Below are 22,376 nucleotides of genomic sequence, written 5' to 3' on the forward strand. Positions count from 1 at the left end.
TGCCAGCGCCCCCTAATCGCTCACTTCATGGCCAGCGCACCTTTTACGCTAGCGAGCGCCACCAGCGCCCACTTTGGGAACCACTGGTTTAAGTGATGACGAGAAACCTTTGCCTATGACATCACCAAAGAAATGTTACGTACAGCTGATTTGAACCTTGAACGATCTTGCACACCCGGTCACCATGTTCTGAAGCGCAGACTGTTTATTGTGAAAGCTAATCATGTGTCTGTGTATACTTTAATGCGGATCTAGTACAGCCCAGTGCACCCCATCTGTGTGGTACACCATTTTACAATTCTGGTACACCCCATCGTGTAGGATACACCCGGTTGAAGAGCCCTGATCCATACCACATTACATATCTAACTCGGGGTTGTTACCAAGTCACAGGGATCCGAGTCACAAGTCAATCTCACTTTTATAATTTTGACTCGAGTCAAGTCGAGTCATTTTCAATTCACCACAGAGTCAAGTCCGAGTCACCGAGCAGGGGTTCGAGTCCGAGTCATGGTATTATGACTCGAGTACAAATCATTGTATTGACTGCCCAGTTTCCAGTCAAAGTTTTGGTAAACCCACTTTTATAACTCTGTTTGGTGATAATTTATAATATACAAATTTTCCTCACTTTCAACAGTATCTGGTCGCATTTTCAGTACCAGCATCAATAGACGAAATCCCAGTAGGGTGGTTACTTTACTATTCTTCGAAATTACAATGAAATGACTGTCTTGGCCGTCTGCGTCTCGAGTTGTATGACTTGGTTCGAGTCATTCGCAATGACTCCAATTAAGTCGAGTCATCAGAAAATCGGGACTCAAGTCTGACTCGAGTCGAGTCATTACAGCCATGATCTAACTACACATTATACCATGGGTGGGCAATTATTTTTCTCTGCGGGCCAAATGAGAAGCAGAAAATACGTTTGCGTGCCGAGTCAAATTTCTGGGCCGTATTCTCCAGCGTATTAATTTTATTTCGAAATAGAAACCAGTAAATTGCCCTTAAGATAAATTCTGCTCAGTGGATGTGTTATTATAAGGGAATGAAAAAGTGACGATTAATCACCAGAAAATAATATTGATTTGCTGTCATATTTCGATAAAAGGTGAACGTGATGTATATTTCAAACTCTCCTTTAACGCCAATTCGCATTTTTTCTATCAAGAGAATAAAATGGATTTGGGATACAACAACGCTTATTGTCTTGGTCGCTGACGAGCAGTGTGCATCTTGGCGGAATAACCTTGGTGATGATCGAAGCTTGTAGTATTTTCGAAACTCGACCTCCCTTGACTGAGTGTATGTCAAAGTAAGAGGTCTGAAACTCAAATGTGCTCGAGGGCCAATTTCCTACTTTTTGATGGCGCCGCGGGCCGCAGCACCTGTAATAGGCACTTCAATGTGTTTCCAAGTAGGTCTTATCAGACGGGACCATGCAGACTGACATTTCACACGCATCGTCGAAATGTGATTTAATGCTATTGTGAATTCACGCCTGGCACGAAAAAATACCATATTTAGATATTTGAATATAATTGCAGCTGTACTTGGGATAGTTTGTCAAAATAATTAGTTTTAGACACCATGCGAGAGTACAAATGCATCAAGACACCGTAAAAGCTGTCGTGTTATAATTTTGCAGCTACACTGAAAAAAATCTGGTAGATTTACTGGGAAATCTCCGTAAATTTTGCAACGAATTACCAGTCGCAGCCAATAACTGTGAGTAGCTTGTAATTTTACATTTTGATATGTAATATTACCTTAATGTAGCTGTAAAGTCAAGTTACCAGAATTTCTTCGCAAAATTACTGGCAGTTACTCGTTCCTGCAGTTTATCAGGCTATAGGTAAAATTCATTAGCTTGAAAATCGCTGCGGCCAATGTTATACGTGGAACTGAATGTTACTGATATCATTTTGTGGTCATTTGACCCGATTCAACCACGTTGGCGAGCCTGGGGTCTATCATACGGAAACTGTTGGCCCTAGTACCAATTTCAGTAAAGTACATACTAGGGTAAAAGAAATAACTGACAATAGTAGCTAATGTGGTACACCATAGCCACTATATTATATTGTAAGGCTATGGCTATACGGCCGGTCTCGTTGGTTACCACGGATAAGACTGATAAGTTAAAATATCAGTTTAGGATGTATAATATTGTTGGGGAAACTAGAAATATCAGCACCGCATGCTCAGTTGACTAGGCCTATTCGTTAACGGCGGACATGGCGATCTGTCATAGGTTACAGTACAGTAGGTTAGGGTTACGCGTTACTGCTTTTTCTGAGTTTCGTAGTAAACAACCAACGCACAACTGTGACGTCACAAGCAGCGTCTGCTTAAGTAAGTACAGTAAGTAGTGAACATCACGTGGAATATATATCAATTTATACGAGATTGGAAGGAAAAGAAAGGGACTATATGTAATGATAAATGTTTCTGTATGAAAAAATACGACCTAAATCAAACATTATAACGTGGCCAGTAAATATTATTGGTGGCATGTCAGCGGATGAATACCAATCATTTTGAAATCGCTTGAGTGTCGTATCGTCGTCTGCCGTCTGGCCATTATTGAGATTTGATTGAGCAAAGGGTGGAGCACCAATATGGAATCGGCGTCTCGCTAAACGTACCGGGATTCCAACCCGGGTGGAGCGAAGCTTGTTGTGCTTGAAGAAAGTGGGTCGTTGAAGATTCCTAGGAATGCTGAATGGGATACGCATCGTAAAAGGTACAGTACTGCATAGTGCATAGTATTTGTTACCATGAATATTTATGACTGTGCACACCACCGGGATGACTTTGATTTCAATATTGAAATATTTCATTCGCCGCATTCACTGTTCTATTTTCGGATATTAGTCGGATTACATAGTGACCTGTGACACCACATACTCCGCCACAGAGGAGTTGAAACTGTTGGCTTGTTCATGTTATTTTCGGGCCATAGCATAGAGATGTTTCCATCCACTGCTGGATTTGTTTGGCACACATGCCACCTCAAATGAGCAACCTTTTGCTTCATTACATTAGATCAGTTTACTTCATAGATTTGGCAGTAGCCTAAAGCTCAGTGCGCTGGCGAACTGCACTGCTTAAGACAGACTTAGATGCAATATAGGTTGCTATGCGGCGGCTATGCCCTGGAATGCGGCCTTAGGCTACCTAAGTAATTGAAATGTGACCGTGATTAGCAAAAAGGTTGCCTATCTCTCTATTAGATGATGTGCTCTTTTTGACGTGACGATAAGTGCAGGGGGGCGCCAACTTTTTGGCCATCGCCGAGGGTGGCGCATGTCCAAAAAGGTTGAGAACCGCTCTATTAGATGAAGTAAGTCATGAATCTCTGCTATATCATGTAAAAGGCGGAGCCGTCATCACATAATATACCAGTACCGGTACTTCAAAAATTGTTATATTTTTGTTAGCCTATTTGTCTTAGTAGTTATTGTAATGTCATGTCTAGGCTAGGAACTTTGCTTAATGTAGCGACTGACGCATGAGCTCTTTTTAGTGGAACTGCAAGATACTAGTCACACCGAAGGAAGGAAGACGACAAAAAGAAACAATTGGAAGTTTATCCAGCGGTGGAATTAATCCACCTTTTCTTGGGACCACTTGTGCTATATTTGCATTCCTCCTAAAGAAGAATTAGACCTCAAGCAGCAATACTTTTTCATCGTGAATCATGAATGAATATACAGTTATCCCAATGTCGTTTTTAGAGCGTGAAGAAACTTTTGCGGTATTTTGGCATCGCGTTGCTTTGGGATAGGTATGGATGTACGTGAATTTAGAAGCTGGGATGTAATCTGATTTACAAAGGGCAGCATGTAGGGTTGCAGGTACTAGGTAGGCGGTAAAATTACAGTCTTGCTTGTAAATGTACAGGAGAGAATGTAGATTGAATATACCAGAGGTGACTGTAACATTACAGTCTGGCGTGTAAAGCTAGATTACCGGACGGGTGTAAGTTGAATTTACATCGAGTGACGGTAATGTTACATTACTGCCAAGTGGCTGGCCACCCTGCTTCCAGACATTTCGCGGTAAATCGGGGTAATTTTTTTTTTGTGTGTTGCGGCCATTTGACGTGCCGCAATTATAGGTAGAATTCTAGAATTTCACAACGATTGATCTGATATCAAAGCATTGAAGGGTTTTGGGTATACCCCTCATAACTACACTATTGATCATGTCATTACCAAAGTCCAATTTAATCAGCGTTAGATTTACCTTCGAATATTTGAACAGATCAATAACAACTTGAATATAATGATTACTGTGCCATAGCAATAGAAATGTCCAATCCCGGAAGAATCCATTGATGTTACAGCTGTGAAGCGTAGGAGACGACTGTTTTATACTCGGCACATTTAATTCACGATAATAACATGGCTAACGATACCAAAGATGACACAGGATTTAACCAACTATACATCAAGAGGGTAAGATAATGCCAATGGTTGCCATACCGATCTGCTTGGATATCTAAATAAGCTACGACCTTTTGATATTTTAATATTTTCGATACCAGTTTGATAATTTGTTGCGTCCGTGGTTGTACCAGGTCGCGGCGTTCCACGTCACGAAAGTCCTCTGATTGTATTTTTTTACGCGACTAACTCGAGACATTTTTATTTTATCACCCATTAAATCCTAGTTCGGGTAATTCTACGGAAGGTCGCGCACAAGTCCAAATCACAATTTCCAGTACGAATCATCAACGGGTATCGTTTAACCATCATATACAAGTAATGTCACGTAATAGGTAATCTTCCGATGCGTCTTTTATTTTTTGGGGGTATTCATGGTGATTGGCGACTACTATGGTCATTTACACCAGTCCGATATTCTTCTTATTTTCCTTAACTGCCGACTTATATTCCGATGCGTCGAAACTTTTGAAGGTGATGTAATAGTGAAGTTTGATGAGTAGTTCAAGAGTTCTGGAGTTCTCAAATGGAAGAAATAAAATTGGTAGGTAAATATTGTCGGATACTTCGAAAGCCAGAATGCCGTCACGGGCCACACAAAATGGTCTCGTGGGTCGCGTGTTTGAGACTTCTGGTCTAAGTGTTTTTATCATTAAACCGATTTAAACTACATTCCTTAAACACGGCGATCTGCTCGGAACAACACTCTAAGTTTTGAAGTGTTGCTCAACCCGGAAAATTGAACACGAAACGTGATCCAAAAATTGAACGCCTAGAAGTGTTTAAATGAAAAGTGTTTACCTAAAAAGTGTTAAGTCTCAAAGTGGCTGGTGACTAGTCACGGAACGCAGGGCTCAAAATAAAATCACATTTCATTGATTCATGTATAAATGACGCTTATAATACCCAACCAGGGTGATTAAATACGTGCAAACATTGAAATTTCCAATAGCTGCTGCGACAGGGTTTCATAAATTCAGATCAGCAGTTGAAAACGTTTCCGGAATAGTCCATGAAATCACGAACATCACAAATGATTAAGAGCAAACTCACTACAAATATCATGCAACTCGCTCAATCATGAAAATGAATGTATAGGGAATTAGGGATAGTGATAATAAAATATCATTTAGCAATCAAATTCATTGGTTAGGTCCGTTAGCGGAAAACATGATCAACACCGGAAAACATGTTCAACACAAATCATTACAACTTATTTAAAACTGATTTAATGATGGCTTGTAAATTTCTATTTTTATAGTAAACAAACAAACAATGCCTGTATCAGTATCACTACCGCTACCACGATAAACAATCATAAGTAATTTCTTACTCTTAATGAAATTGGGCCTGCTAACCAGGCATCAAAAATGTTCTAGGGCTTGCATTACAAGTATTTATATCAGGTTAATGCCAATCACTTTTGTTTAAATAACAAAGAAATCGTTTCTTTGAGTCCATACAAATTTTGCAGATTTACAGAAAAGATTTTGTTGTTATTTACCAGTCTGCTGCAAAATATGAAATCAGGAAGTTATTAGGGCAGTGGTTCTTAAACATTTTTGGACACGCTCCCATATTATCGCAAAAAATTTCACACACTCCTTATCGTCGTATCATAAAATGAAAAAAAGCAGCCAGAACGCTAGAAATCCCAACGGATAGTTGGATGGCAGTGATGGTAATGGTTGTTGATGAGAGAATATTCAAATATAAAATTCTTACCATACACAGATAAATAACTACAAGCTGCAATGTGTGAAAAAGATTTTAGTTGACAGCGGCTTCACGCTCCTTCAAATGCTTACTCCTGTTTGAGAACCACTCCTTTAGGGTATGACAATCCAATGCATAGAAGCTCAAAACGTCAACAATGTTTCTGAATACTCTATTTTCACTGAAGCAGTTTTATATTCTTGCCATCAGCTGCAATCCAGGCTCGGTGAATCTCTGATTCGTGGCGTGCCATGGTGTTTTCTTGTTTTCTACTGGTCGACTCCAAGTTGCGCTCCTTGAAAATGTGATTAAATTCCAAAGTTTTGAATATGTCAATGAAAATTCTAAATTTTATGCAGAAATAAATATAAATATTTCACACATGCAGGTAACATAATCGCAGGAAAGGCGCTCGGATACATGTGAAATCCTATCACTGAGAATGAATAAAATTAGCATAACGACTAATAAAAATATCTTAAATCAGGTCTGCGTTTTTTTCAATTCGGTCATTTTGACATTTATATTCAGACACACAGGCAACAATGAGAATGCAGAACTGTAACTCAGAATGAAATTTATAGCAGAATGTCGCAGGTGTATGTAAATTTGTTTGGTCCACAAAAAAGAGAGATTACGGTACCTGTTTCAATAAGACATGCGCTTGGGTCTTGGATTATATTCGTTTGTCTCTCAATTTGACTTGGAGAAGAAGACAGTTGACTTCATCAACCTCGTTTTGCTGAAAATGTAATTGATTACAAACAAGATCCGACAATAAATATAGTAGAATCGTTATTCCCATGGGTTCGGATTTCCATTATAATAATTGACATACGGTAGGCTTTACATATAACTTTGATTCTAAGACTTTATGGCTGCTTTGAATTGAGACGAGAAAATATACCAGACAAACGACACATTGATTGTCTTTAGTACAAAAACTTTGTGACATCTTATCGAAGGTGTTGAATACTTTTCCTTCGTTGCAGTAATTGTAACTGTTCTCAATCTTTCAAAATCCTTCATTCCTGATTAAATTTAATTAACGAAATTATTTGGAACTAGCACGACATGGGAAATGACCTCAATTTGATGTTCCAAGTATAGTTCAGTAAGCAGTAGTTTAAATACAAGTTACACCAGCTCTTTACATTCAACAACACCTCTGTCCAATGTACACAGATCAAGCCTCTCTTCAGCTCATATAGCATATATAGATAGTTTTTGAGAAAATTGAGACTGCAAAAACCAGCACATTACATAATCAATGGTGCTATATGAAATGAATAAATAGACTTACATAATCACATGTTTCCATGGGTTCTTTAGGCAAAAGTATGTATCCCAAAGGATGACTGCACCGTCACAAAATCCGTTCAGATGACTCCTCACGTCACTATCAACATTGTCTGTTAGCGCAGTGACGGTAGAAACAGGGGGTCTTTTCGAAGAGTCGCAATCAGTTGGATGAATTAGAGGATCAATCCAAAATTGTTGAAAAGAAAATTTGCAATACAAGGGAACTATTCAATATTCGAACAGCTTCTTCGAGGTACAAAACTTCAATATAAAATTGAATAGTATATGCATATTGAAATGAGCCCGAATATTTTCGGCTGAGACTCGTCAGGGGTAATCGTCAGCAACTAGTAGAGAACTCGAAAGAACGTTGTACATCAACAATCGTATCACAAAATATGACGTCACCAGCATTCAGTATTTACGCAGATATCAGACTGGATACAATTGTATGTGACAAAAGGGTGTATTTCATAGAGCAATTAATTATTGTAATGGAAAGTTGCATATGACCTTACCACCAATTTTACTCCAGCACGAGTAGCATACTTTCCTGGATTGTTAATAATTTTAGTGAAATTTTACCAGCAAACATTCATAAAAATAACCGAATGCAGCAGAATCAAATTCATTATCTAAGGATATACCAGTTTACTTACGAAACACTGCAATGCTTACCAGTATTTTAACCAACAAATGCATTTCAAAAAGGTGCCAATTGCAATACATACTACCTGCACATTAGGGCATGTTTCATATTCTTTCCATCAGCCGCAACCCTGGCTTGATGAGTCCCTGATTCGTGGCGTGCCATGGCGGCTCTTTTTTTACTGGTCAAATCCAAATCCTGCTCCTAGAAAATACAATAAATACCAAAGGAAAATTGTAAATTTTATGCAGAAGTAAGTATAAATATCTCACACAGATAGGTTACAGAACCGCAGGAAAGGTGCTCAGCCCCCAGGTTGAGAACCACTGACCTAGCCCATTATAGTTCAGTAAGCAATAGTTAAAGTACAAATTACACAAGCTCATTACGTTCAACTACATCTCTGTTCAGTGTTCAGTGTATACAGTTCAGTGTACACTGTACAGCAGGGCCGGCCAACCCGTTGCCCGCGGGCCACATGTGGCCCGCGAGAAGTTTTTGAGTGGCCCGCGAGGTAATTTCCGAAATTTTTAATATCATCAAATATTGATTGCACAGATTGTGAACTTGCAATGCCAACCAAAAATTTGATTAGTCTGGCCGCAACACTTGAGATGTGATGACTAAAATGTCAGTTCCGACGCATTCACAGATCCATCAGCAATTCACATATTGGTACATCTTCGTACACTACAATAAAGCAGAATAATTTGCGATAGATTTATCAAAGGTAAAAATTTTCTACAAGCTTAGCGCAATATGTTGCCACTCGATTTCTTGTTTTTATTTATTGTTGCCCTTTTGTGAAAAAGGAAGAACACCTAATGTATCAGATTGAGTCTAACTATGTTCGCGATTACGAGACAAAGTGTCGTCCAACGTATGCAACCTTGCGTTTGCGCTCGCAGTAAGACCGTCGACAATGAAACCTAGGCACGAAATGATTGACGCATGTTGGTCGCAGCTTTCGATATCGATATGTCCATGCTCCGAATAGCCCAGTCCTCGCAAACTTAGCCCAGCGATATACAGCAGGCCCAAAATATATAGTCAAGTGACAATATTATCGACCTATGAACTTAAAAAAAATTTCCGCGCTTCGCGCGGATAGTGGCCCGCCTAAAATTTCGTCAATCGAATGTGGCCCTTTGGCCAAAAAGGTTGGCCAGCCCTGCTGTACAGTGTACACAGATAAAGCCTTTTTCAGCTCATATCGAATAGTCCGTCAGCTACTCTGCGAGATAGTTCATGAGAAAAGTAGGACTGCGAAAACCAGCAAGTTACATAATCAATGGTGATATATAGAGTGAATAAATAGGCTTACATATTCACATGTATCCATGGGTTCTTCAGACAAAGGTCTGTATCGCATAAGATGACTGTGCCGGCACAAAACCCGTTACGAACGACTCCTCACGTCACTTTCAACATTTTCTGATAGCGCAGGCACGGTAGAACCAGGGGGCTCTTTCTAAAGAGTCGACATCAGTTGGACGAATTTGAGGATCAATCCAAGACTATTGAAAAGAAAACACTTGTTGCGAATATTCGCAATACAAATGAACTGCTCAGTAATCACGCAGATATCATACTGGATACAGTTGTCGTTTTCTGCAAGTTGTGCATGACAGAAGGGTGTCTTTCATAGAATAATTAAGTAACGGAATGGACAGTTGCACATGACGTTACCACGAATTTTACTCTGGCACAGGTAGTATACTTCCTGGATTGTTATCAATTTTAGTGAAATTTTATCAGCAAACATCCATATAAATCTTTATCACGGAGATAACCGAATGCAACAGAATCAAATTCATTCTCTAATGATATACCAGTTCACTTACAAAACACCGATTACCAGGATTCCATACAGCAAATGCATTTTAACCTTCGTCCGGCTGCATGGGTACAATTGTACCCATTCCAATTTTAAAATACGACAGTCTTTTTTCTAGAAACCCGAGAGACCTGAAACTTCCTGACATCTCTACATTTCTGTGTTAGATTATGCAGACTAAATGTCGGCAAAAAATCTTTACACGTTACCAACATTTAGGGTCGAGTTGTTTTTACACCCTTAACAGGCGGTATGGGTACAATTGTACCCTTACACATTGTGTATCTATACAATGCCAGTATACATAACACAAAGTCAATTTTTTGAATGTTGAATGAAACAAAGTACAGAAATGATTTATTTGACACCGAAGTATGAAACAAAACTTAGTCGAGATGGGTTTAGTCAGTGTCACGAATAATACACTTTGTTTTTGTTATGGAGTGTTCGTCGCACACAGGCTGAACGCAAGCCACGCAGCCTTTCCTGTTTTTTTTCGTCGTTTTCGTTTCGGATCTCTGCAGTTATAGCAACTGGCAACAATCGGTGTAGCTTCTCGATTTCCATGGGGTTCTTTGGGGTTAGCTTCTGCCCCTTCTGGCGGTGTCGCAATGGGCCGTCCTAGAACCATTTCCACTGCAGCTCGAAGGAAGCGGTTTCTCATCATCATGCGGTTGGTACTGCGAGACAGAGAGACAGATCAGATTTATTTTCGCCGGCACCGTCAAGATGCTTTGACGATGGAGATGCGATACGACCTTTAAGCAAGGTCATCTAGTCTGCACCACCGTATGTTTCTCCTCTACGCTATCCATGGATGCTGAGCGCCTAGCTGGATAGCCGCCGATACCAGTTTTAAAGTCTTTGGTCTGACCCGGCCGGGGATTGAACCCACGACCTACCGATCGAGAAGCTGGACGCATAACCATTACACTATCTCGTTCGGTAAAGCTTCCACTGAAGGCATACGAGTTCCGAGCTTCCACTGAAGGCATACATAGCTGTTTCGCAAGATCTTTCAGAAACTTTCTCCGTTGGTCCTTTTTCCTAAACACTGGCTTGTGTTCCCTGTAGATGATAAGCGACGCTAAGCCAGTGACGTCGATCATGTTATAGAAAAACGCCAAATGCCAACGCAGTGTCCGTTGTTTTACTATGTATTCACCCAGCATTTTGTCCATTGTGTCCACCCCCTTTGGTTTTATTATAGTACGTGATGATCTCTGGTTTGCTTGATTGCGTTGCTTCGACTTCTCCGGTCATGTGCACGGATGATAGAAGCACAACTGTTTTTCTCTGGTACAAATGAACAGACTGTTGCATCTCGATGGTAGGCGAAATTGGTCGAGTGAAGTGCTCTTTCCTTGCCAGGCTGCATGTTGCTTGGCAAAAACCTCTTGTTTTTTTCTGACTGTTCTAACTAAAGTCATGTCCCAGGTGTTCAATGCTTTAGCTAGCTGCATACCTGTGAAGAAATTATCGGTATTCTTCCAGAGCCTTTATACAAACAGACCAGGTCCAAAACTGTTCGCTCACCAACATTTGTTTGTCGGGGAACATCTATTGGTTTTCCAGTATAAAGCTGACCATGCAGCGGGTGGGCGTTTGATGCATCACAAGCCCAGAAAACCTTGATACCTCAATCGTCGTGTTCTTCGATTATCGTAAATGCTCGATTCAGCATCACCATCACTCATGATTTCTTCACCAATCTACAGTTTAAACTTAACCAATTCCGGCAGAAAACTTACCAATTCCTACTAGTCCTACTCAAATATAATCAAAAACTCTAATATTGCACGCGCCTTGTCTTATCTAAGGCAAGAGACGAAGGGAGAGGAAACGAAGTGGAACGACTGGCATGACGATAGCTGATCGCAGGGGCAGAAAGAATGATAAAAATAAAAGGTGAATGGAGAGATAACTGGTGCAGCAACTACCTGCAAAATAGAGTTTAGTTCAGTTACTGTATCATAATATAAACTCAGAAAAGTCAAATATGAGGATTGGGCAAAACAAATACTTCCCCTAGTGTTTGTTGAAAAGATTGTTTGTTTGGCTGTGCTATTATTAGGGCGATTTTTTAACCTAAAAAGGGAAGATTTTGACTGAAAAATCCAAATTCACACATATTTTGACTCTGAAAAACTTACCCATGTACTTAAATTAGGTGTTTGTCACATAATGTTCGAATTGTTCAACCGGTACTTATCTTTATTTCTGGCTGTAGCTGTCTGTTCTTCCGAAGTAGTAAAAATCTTTTAGCATGAAAACCCTATTTTATCGAAATCTGGACCCGTGAAGAATTCTAGTATTAGTTACATCTCGTATTATGGTAGAAATAATTAAAACTTTGTTGTAGTACAGCGAAAGATAATTTCCTACATTTTCGTGTAGAAAGTGTCTGTCCTAACTAAGTATCATTATTATTAATATTACTACACATTTTACAGTGGTGCCTCTCGCCTTTTTTCAGGCTATGTGCATCACGACACGAATGTTTGTAATGTTCATAGCAGAGATGAGCGGATTTGAAATTTCTATGTCCTAATCCAATCCAAATCCGAACCTTCAAATCCAAATCCTAATCCTAATCCATAACTTTTTCATATTCAAGTCCATGTCCAAACCTAATCCGATTCCAACTGAAAATTCAGAAAAAATACTAATTTATGCAATGGAGGGATTCGAAAACTTTCTTTCACAACCAACGATTCACTTGATTCAAGATAACTTAGTAACCATAAGTACATTAATAACTGATCTGAATAAAGTTTGTCACCATTCGCCACACGACATTTCAATCTCCCAGAAAATAGGTAAATCCAATCCAAATCCTAATCCGTTCCAAATAAAATGTCTAATCCAAATCCGACAAAATTTCACAAATCCTGTTTTTTCAAAACCTAATCCTAATCCATGCTCATCTCTGGTTCATAGGTCTTTGTCTTTGGGAATGTTGGGGACGACTTCTTCAATCTTTCGCTCATTGAGACAGTCTCTCTCATATCCATGCGCTCCCGTCATGGTCTTTGCTGCCGACTTGTAGCACGGCTCACTTTCGGTCTGGGCTATTCAAAGCACTGCAACCGCAGTGAGGTCGGCGATGAGGAGCCCAGAGCAACCTCCGACACATAGAAGTTGGTCCGAAACGGGATTCGAATCACTACCATTGGTGTCGTGGCGATGGCGCTTAACCAACTGCGCCACTCGCTTCCGTCCTAACTAAGTAGCTTGGCAAGAATGAAGAAAGAATGTTCACCAGCGGCAGTTGTTGGCCGGCTACACTAGAGTTGTGCGTACACTGCACTCTGGCTTTCTCTCAGTATGACAAAATTGTCTACATCGCAATTTTTCATCATACGGTTTCTAATAGAAGAACCAATGCCACCGGAAGTCTTGCTTCAGTTAGCATAGTGCAGTAGGCTACGTTGAGCATTTGTTTCATTTGACAGTTTATGATTCACAATGAGCAGACTATGGTCCGTCTACAACGGTAGGACTATAAAGTAGGCTACAAGATATAAATTGTAAAATGATAAGTTCACCGACAGTGCAATCATCTATGCAAAGCAAAAATGCAAGTTGCCAAAAAATTTTGATTTTGTAAACAATTTTGGCAATTTTTGACCTAACGGTACAATTTTGACAAAATTTTGACCTATTTTGACATGTCAAAAAAATCGCTTTAGTTAACACCTTACAACTTGGAATAAACAGTACAGTGTAAAATGTGTTACAGTTGAAAAACAATCAGAACCGTTGCATGACTGTCATACCGGCATTCAATTGCTGACATTGCAGTACTTGTCCACACTGGACCACAATATCGCCTACATAGAGATATTTCAGCGTGGATGGAGGGAACATCCCTTTATCTATATATCAAAAAAGTTAGTTCGATAGCAGCTTCCCATCAGTACCGTAGTACTGGACCTGGTCGCAGCCTGGTATATTATCAGATTCGAAGCTCGATCATCCAGCAATAATATCAGACGAATCATATACTACAAAACGTCTGAAGAACATTCATATGAATAAGGGGTATCAGTAGCCTACTAAAACATCTAAAACAAACGACCTTACTGCAATGTCAAAACGAGCTCATTTTAGGACTATTCTCACATTGCACATATTCAATAACATTTACCGCATTTCCATACCTTACAGTACATGGATGTTATGATCCTTTACGCCATCAGGTAGCAGAAACTGCTTTAATATATCCATTCTGCCAAGTCTTTTCGTGTACCCTACTCTCTGCCTGAAGCCTGACGAACCACAAATTCAAATTCCAATCTGAAATCGAGCGCGCTCTACCGTAACGAAGGTGGTGACCCCTCTGGTACCCTCGGGCGGTAGTTCGCCCACCCCTGGTGTAATGCGTAATATCGCAATGACTACAAAAATGGTTTGGTGACTTCTTGCGACTTTAATAATTTGTTGTATTGACTTTATTCTGAATGTGGATTACGCATGCGAGGTACGTAGGTTACGTAATCGCGACATATTAGGAACAGGCTTGAAAGTAAAGGAATTTTCGGTTCAGTTCATACAGCCTACGATTTAGTCCACGCAGCAACAGCTAAAATAGGTTTTATGTTTTGAATTCCAACCAACTTTTCGCGGGCCGCTCAGAATTGTTTCGCAGGATGCATCTGGCCCACGGTCCGCATTATACCCATGGCTGCATTATAATGTAGCGACCCTGATACGGCGTCACGTACCTAACAGGGAAGCCGGTGTGTTCCTGGGCTCCGGACCTTGTCTCTCTGCGTTCGCCGCCTGCTGCGCGCTCGCTACACGAAACGCCTAACACAGTACACCAGTCCATACGGTTATAATAAGATTATATTCCACGACACAGTAGCCTACTCAAAACAGCGTTTCACACTAGACTCATATTACACAATATACACAGCGATACAAACAAACTGATAACGGAACATGCGACCTATAACAATACCAGACACAGGCCTACACAGCACACAAGTTCACACAAACCGTATTCCGACAGCTAAGCCTAAACCTACACCAGCAGCAGCGTTTCGATCTACAGGCGAGGGACTAACTACGGGACAATATCACTCCCCCGATGCTAGCGCAGCATCGTCCGTGATCTTTCCATGCCCCAGTCAATCTATCTGAACATAGATTCCGACAGGATACATCCACCTCAAGCCTACAAATACAATGCCAACTACCTGCTACTTCGCACCCTAGCTGTCTAATACTACAACTACTTCATGCTGCTGTTTCCGACTACTCATACTTCACTCTACCAAACACAGAGACATACTCACTCACATCCAGCTTCAGCCACGCTCTCAGCCAACTCTCCAATCATCTAACTCAACACGCAGTCTCCAACCATACCACGTGCAACGTAAATTTCTAAACGGCAAATATCGAACATTCTAGAAACCCCGGGATGCCACAATACATTGACAGTACTTACATTGTGCACATATAAACACCGGTCAGTAACCACTGATCTAGTTAGTTGTGTTTTAGTCGGTTGCAGACTTGGAAAAGTGAATAGTCCTAGGTTTTGATCTAATTCAAACATCAATTCAAAACAAACATGTTTACAACAGCACCTTTGTTTAAAACTTGTTTTTACTGTTTTTCTAGTCAAGAGTCATGACGTCAGAATATATAATTGTGACATCACAGTGGGTTAGCATCACCAATAGAAAATATTGCGCAAATATTGCTCCTTCGACGGAAACGGGTTCTCACCACTGTTATAAACAGATCAAAAATATCTTTAGCCAGGACTAGATCGGTATGCGGCATTTTCACGGTCGGCGGTCTTCATCGTCAGAGCACACATTTCATACCAATGATCTATGTCTACTTGTTATGACTGTTGAGCCGAGGAAGATTCCGAGGGTCCCAGCCACCCCATCTCGTATACGTCGAGTAGATCGGGTGCAACTAAGATAACGTGTTATTTCAAGGAGCCTTTTTAAAAATCAGTAGGATTTCTGACGTCTCGAGGTTTCTTACAATTTCTTTTATTTTTGTGTGTGTGTTATCGTGATACAGTTCAGATCGAGTAACTTTTGGTTAGGGATCTAAGAACAATAGTTATATTTAACCAAAATTTCACATAGTACGACCTACCTAAGTTGATTTGCGAACGAAAAACTCTGAATTATTAAATTATGAAAACAATGGTCAGCATTTTCGCCCAAACCTACTAACGACTTATGTGGGAAACCGGCGACGATGTGCGTAGCAATACCAATTATGCAAATACGAAATCTCCAACCTCCGACAATCAAGACTCTATAAACGTGTATATGTTGTTTGGAACGGGTTCCATCCATATCAGGGGTACCCAACCTGCGGCCGTAAAAGGGAATTTGTGCGGCGGCCGACACGTATTTCAATTAGCATGTGTTGGCGGCCGTCGACATGCAAATTGAATTTACGAATTGACTCTGGGGTTTTTGAGATATTTTATTTTTTTCTTGAAATTTTTTTTCGTGCAGTGCGCGATGCAACATGACTTCGTTTTTCGATTATAATATACTAATGCCCTTTGCAATCTGAGCCTCACACGAGATATGTAAACAGCAGATGAAAATGATGCGCCCCATAAAGAAATATCAACTTGGAATCGTGTGCTCCTTGGAAAAGAAATTTGTTGCTGGGGCGTTTGGGTGATTCCAATATATTTCCGCTATACCACCCGAAGATCCACTCTCATCATTAAATCTACCGGTGAATGCGATCACATGGCCTGAGAAAATATAAATGATTGATAGTAATATGTTTAATTACTAATATTCTCGTCGGGGACGGCGGGCCCTGGATCATGTGCTCCGATTACACGACGCCACTTACAAAGCTATCCATAATGGAAGATCGGTTTTAGCTGTCTTCTTAGACATCGAGAGAGCATATGACATGGTGTGGAGGGCTGCTGTCATCCATTAATTACGGGAAATGGGTATTTCGGGGCCTTGTCTTTCTTGGATCAACAATTTCATTCACGACCGTACTTTTCAAGTTCGAATCGGGACAACGTCATCCGACATTTTCTTCCCAGAAAATGGTATTCTACAGGGGAGTGTGCTTAGCCCTTTGTTATTCAGCATTATGATAAATGACCTCCCAACAGTTATCGCGTCAGACATGGGGCTCTATTCAGACGATTGTGCCATTTGGGAGGCCGGTCTTGCTGTTGACCAACTTGCTCAAAACATTCAATCATCCCTTGATCAGATCCATCGATGGTGTGTAAAGTGGGGTTTTATGGTATTGGTCGAGAAATCCGTAGCAATGGTTTTCACGAAAAAGCGAAATTATGTACAACCTGTACTCAAACTAGGAAGTCATCAGCTGAGGTATGTGGAATCTTTCAAATATTTAGGTGTCACCTTTGACAAAAGACTCAACTATAAGATACACACATCTAACGTTGCAAAGCGCATGAATTTACTCAAAATGGTATCCGGCACATCTTGGGGTGCATCCACTCGAACGCTATTAACCCTGTATAGGAGCCTGATAAGATCCATCATAGAGTATGGCATGGAAGCGTACTTCTTCGCACCGAAATCACACCTCACGAAAATAATTGCAATCAGCAATCAAGCTCTGAGACTTTCTTGCGGTGCCATGTCCAGCACCCCTATATGCGCATTAGAGGCCTCGTGTAACGACATGCCCCTTTTTCTAAGGCACCAATATCTTTGTCTCAAGTACCGTTCCAAGATCAGAACACAACAATCAAACCCAGCACGTAGGTTCATGGGAGGAAATTTACAATCTACTCTCGGACCGATTTGTGACTTTCAATCTCTTATCCCGACTTCAAATATTGGATGATATGCAAGTCAGAGGTAACCACCCTCTAACCATATGCCTTTGGTTATTGAAATGCGCTATGATTGATACATCATTGCAAACAGCCCTCGGACGCGATCCACCACGTCACATTGTCGATGCTATATTCAGAGATTATATTTTTGAGCAATACCCAAACAGAATGCTAATTTACACCGATGGATCTAAAAACATCAACGGTGCTGGGTACTCCTTCTACATCCCCGATAGCAATATAAGAACATCAAAAGTGTGTTCGAACCTCCTATCAATCTTCTCGATTGAGCTGAGAGCAATATTCGATGCACTGATATGGATTTCAGAAAATTCCATCGAACGAGTTGCTATTCTGAGTGACTCTTTGAGTGCATTGCTGTCGTTGAAAAACCATCTTGGTGAAAATAACTATATTACCAATCAAATATTAGAACTAACTCACCATCTCTTACATGAAAGCCATAGAGATATTTCTTTTGTATGGATTCCAGGACATTGTGGTATTGAAGGGAATGAAGTCGCTGACCTACTTGCGATAGAGGCTGCGGCCCATGACTTAGCTGACCAAAGTGTACATCTTACTTCTAGCGAGGCCAACTCATTGATTTTAGGTCGCTGTAGGAACGACTGGAACCAACGTTTCATCGAAACCGCCTCTGGAGCACATTTCAAACAGTTCTGCCCTGACATATACACAAAACTACCTACTTTAACCACGCCACGCCGTGCCGAAACCACCATTTTCAGATTACGGACCGGACACTGTCGTCTCAACTCCCATCTTAGCAAAATTGAATGCTCCGATACCCCTGATTGTACCACATGCCATGTTGAAGAAACTGCAGAGCACGTTATTATCGAGTGTGCAAAGTACGCTAACGAAAGATGTCAGTTTAGAGCAGCCGTAATGGACCTGAAAGTACCCTTCACCATGGAAAATATAATAACTTTTGATTATATATTACCTTTGCTGTGGGAATTCCTTGGGAAGAAAAAGAGACAGTACTAAATGTTTAGTTGACTGTATTTACTTATCGCAATATCGATTCGATTAGCAACCGTTATGTCGTGACGCAAAAGACCATAGTTGTTATATGCGTCACTAAAAGTGCTTTTAAATATTATAATATTAATAATAATTACTAATATTAATGACGACATTCGTACTTGAGTCTGAAAATTACTCGCGCTTTGCCCGACCGTGTCGTGACCAAGAACCTGTTTATAACATTATTACTCGCGTTTTCGGTGTGTATGGTAAACGGATATGAAGAAATACATTAATCAAAAGCTTATCGAAAATAGAAATGGACAGTTTAACTTGGGTATATTTGGCGTCTAGTTAGTTCATTACGACTACCTCTATGCGGCCGTAGGCTTCAAGAGTAATCGCAATGCGGCCGTGAATAGCAGTAAGGTTGGCCGCTCTTGATCTATATACAATCGATGTACACATTGTACAGTTAAGTACTGATACGTGATATTCTTGTTCACGCGCAAGACAGACGATCTATACGTTATTCGTCCGTGAATAGAGTATTTATATACACAATACTGTTAACACATAACACTACCGGTCACTTATAGTTTTCTTGGTAGAGAAAGTTTCGCTGCTATTGATTTCCATGCTCCAGACACTTTAATATTCATTTGGTTCCAGACCAACGTAATAGTTGGTGCTTCAAAATGATGGCTCGACTGATCTGCTACCTTTTTTTGCCATGTTCGCAATTCTCTGAGGTCCTTATTTCTTATATTTTGAAACATAAACCAAAAAATCCATGATGAGCCTTCGAGAAATGCTATTCTTGTAATATTCTTGTAATAATTTTCGTATCCGTCACCTCACAGATTAGGCAAACGACTCCATTTGAGTCGCGACCCCAAGTTTGGGAAAACCTGCTTTAGTTGTATCGGTGAGTGGGATAAAATATGGAACAAAACTTTTTAGCACTTTCTTTTTCCATGGTGTCATGAAATATTCATTTATGTACTGAAAATGAGACTTGTTTGCCAGGTACGACTGCACCAATTTACAATATCAAAAGAAATCAACGAGGGAATGCAAAAATCCGGTAATTATACATAGTAGCTTCAAGTTAGAAATTTGGCGCTTCTTGTTTGTGGCTTTATTTCAAACTCAGTATGATCTTGGTTAGAGTGATTATTGTTCAGTTTTGATAAATGCAAACGTTGAATTCCTACTTCATCCTACTTTTAATATCACGGATCTGATATTTAATCAGTCAATGTAATAGAAATATATTCGATCGTATTATAGAATATTATTATGTGTTGTTTTTAATTTATTTGAGGATCTCAAGTGAGTTTTAAATCTATTCAGGACATCAATGATACTATCGTCTATGATAATGAACTCTCGTGCAATTGCAGCTATTTCCTATGTGACGGAAAGTATATTCACGGAAAAGCGGTGAGGAATACTGTTCTTTGACCAGACCATAGTGACATAAGACTGTCGTAAAATATTCTGCACCATTGGTGTTCCCATCGAATTTTCATAATGCTTACTAGTCGCTTGTTGAGCCTTTGATCAATACCAATGATTTGTTAATGAAATGTTGCACATATGGAGCAGGGTGGGAGGCATTTGCCGTAGAATCCATGAAATCTTCACCAATAACGTTTTAGCCCTTGTTCATTTTAAACTTTGTATTTTGGTTGCTAAAGAAGCATAATTAAAATCTGGAGGAAGGTATTGGGACTGTGAAAATAGAAAAAAAATAAGGCAGAAAAAATCATAACAGAAACCAGAAGGAACTATTTTTTTTTAAAGTCACTGTCTTCCAAATTAGGTAAATATCAGAAATGAGGAGGTCAAGGCAACGCTGGTTATTGACACATAGAGAGAGAGAGAGTCTTTATTTTCATCCAACCGAAATACATAACACACGGCAGGGATGGTGGTACAGAAAATAAGCATGTATAGTATTCGGTATTAGATAGGAATTGATGTATTGAATCGAGTCAAACCTATCGTAAAATCGTTTAAACGCACCTGGTGTCGTGACTCTGAGTCGAATGGACATATTCCGCAGCAGTATAGAACGTCATTGGAACATCGGAACTTTAAATTCACTGATAACTCCATTACATATAGTGCTGCACATTTTTTGGGTTTACCTAAGTGGAAATAACCTGGTATATGTTTTTGTTTGCTTCATCCACACAACTGTGATGCTTATTGCCTATCTCCAGGACAATGACTTGTTTAGGATATTTGCATCCGTAAACTTCCGGACGACTCCCACACTCGTGTGCTTCCAACATCTGTCCCTCCCGTTTAGCCTGGGTCCGTAACTTTTCTCAGCTGCGGAATTTTTTGAGATCGGCTCACCTCAACTCTGGGCTCTTTGAAACATTGCTATATCAGTGAGCGTTGCAATGAGGGGCACAGATAAACCTTCGACGCATAAAATAGTGGCATTGTAGAGACTTGAACCAACAACCATTGGCGTTGTGACGATGTCATTTATTACACTGCGCCATTCACAGTAGTCCTTGATTTGCAATACTCGCTAGAGTTTTATACGGGCTTACATTAAGTGATATCAGATGATGGCGGGCGACATAATATTAGAGATACTCCAGGTTCTCATGCATGCTACTGCAGTGGACATATCATTACATTCATGTACGACTAAAATAGTTGATTTCCGAGACATACCAAAACTACTTCAAGTAGAAGTTAATTTTCCTCACTTTGAATATTACGCAAGTCAGTAATAAGTAGTGGAAACGAAAGCAATCATATTTACTCGCTCATTGATCGTCATAACCTCGGCAAGACATATGTGGATGATACAGACAGTTAGATTCGTGGAGCTGCATCCCAGGAGGTAAAATTATTAAAAACACAAAATGTACCGATGTAAGATGTAAACTACTGTACTCTCACGCACCTTTTCAATGTCATGCATGATATAATCATTCCGTATTATCAGGCACTTACTCAATAATACAATAAACATAAAACTCCGCTTTGACGTGTCGAACGATTACGAAGTAAACTGAAAGAACGGCTGCAGGATTATTGTGCTATATTTTAGCAAAAACCTGAAAAGAAGGTGCCCACGAAGACAAGAAGGCCGGGAAACACTGATATAGGGCCCTGCCGCATGACGCCTGCTGTAACGACATTTTTGTCGGGTTTGAAAGCATGTTTCAATTTTTTAGGTGTGCGATGGATTCAGGGATTGTAGTTCTGGAATAGATGAATGTAATCCAAGCTGCATAGTGAGTGCATTTTCCGATGAAAAGTCGTGGATTACAAGCAAAGGGCTCATGGCACTTGTATGGATATTCAGTAAGTGACGTGACGTAGAATCCTACTTTTGTTTTCGTTCGGGCAAAACGATATTTTGAAATGTTGGGGTGAAAAGACGAAAACTTTATCCAGTGACGAATTGCGACTTTATACTATCTATTTGAAAGTAGTGTTCACTGCATTGTACTTCATCTCTGGATGGTCGTAGCCAGGTACATGGAAACCTGTTCGTTTTGTGAGAAATATTTTATCTTTATACTTTTGTTGTATTTCCAAAATATCCATATTAACCACATT

The 22,376-nt window shown here is 40.1% G+C and overlaps 1 protein-coding gene and 1 long non-coding RNA gene across 2 annotated transcripts in view; both read left to right on the top strand.

Moving 5' to 3' along the window:
- LOC145434831 (lutropin-choriogonadotropic hormone receptor-like) overlaps positions 1-22,376 on the top strand; it is a 509,016-nt gene that overhangs the window by 421,457 nt on the left and 65,183 nt on the right. The gene's annotated exons all lie outside the window — the stretch shown is intronic.
- On the top strand, positions 18,997-22,200 carry LOC145435332 (uncharacterized). Its single transcript, XR_013913813.1, has 3 exons — positions 18,997-19,866; positions 20,136-20,225; positions 21,989-22,200. It is a non-coding gene; the product is annotated as an uncharacterized LOC145435332 (long non-coding RNA).

This window comes from Botryllus schlosseri, chromosome 3, assembly GCF_051294905.1.
Source record: "Botryllus schlosseri isolate E-star chromosome 3, Bs_hap1, whole genome shotgun sequence".
In the NCBI taxonomy this organism is placed as follows: Eukaryota; Metazoa; Chordata; class Ascidiacea; order Stolidobranchia; family Styelidae; genus Botryllus; species Botryllus schlosseri.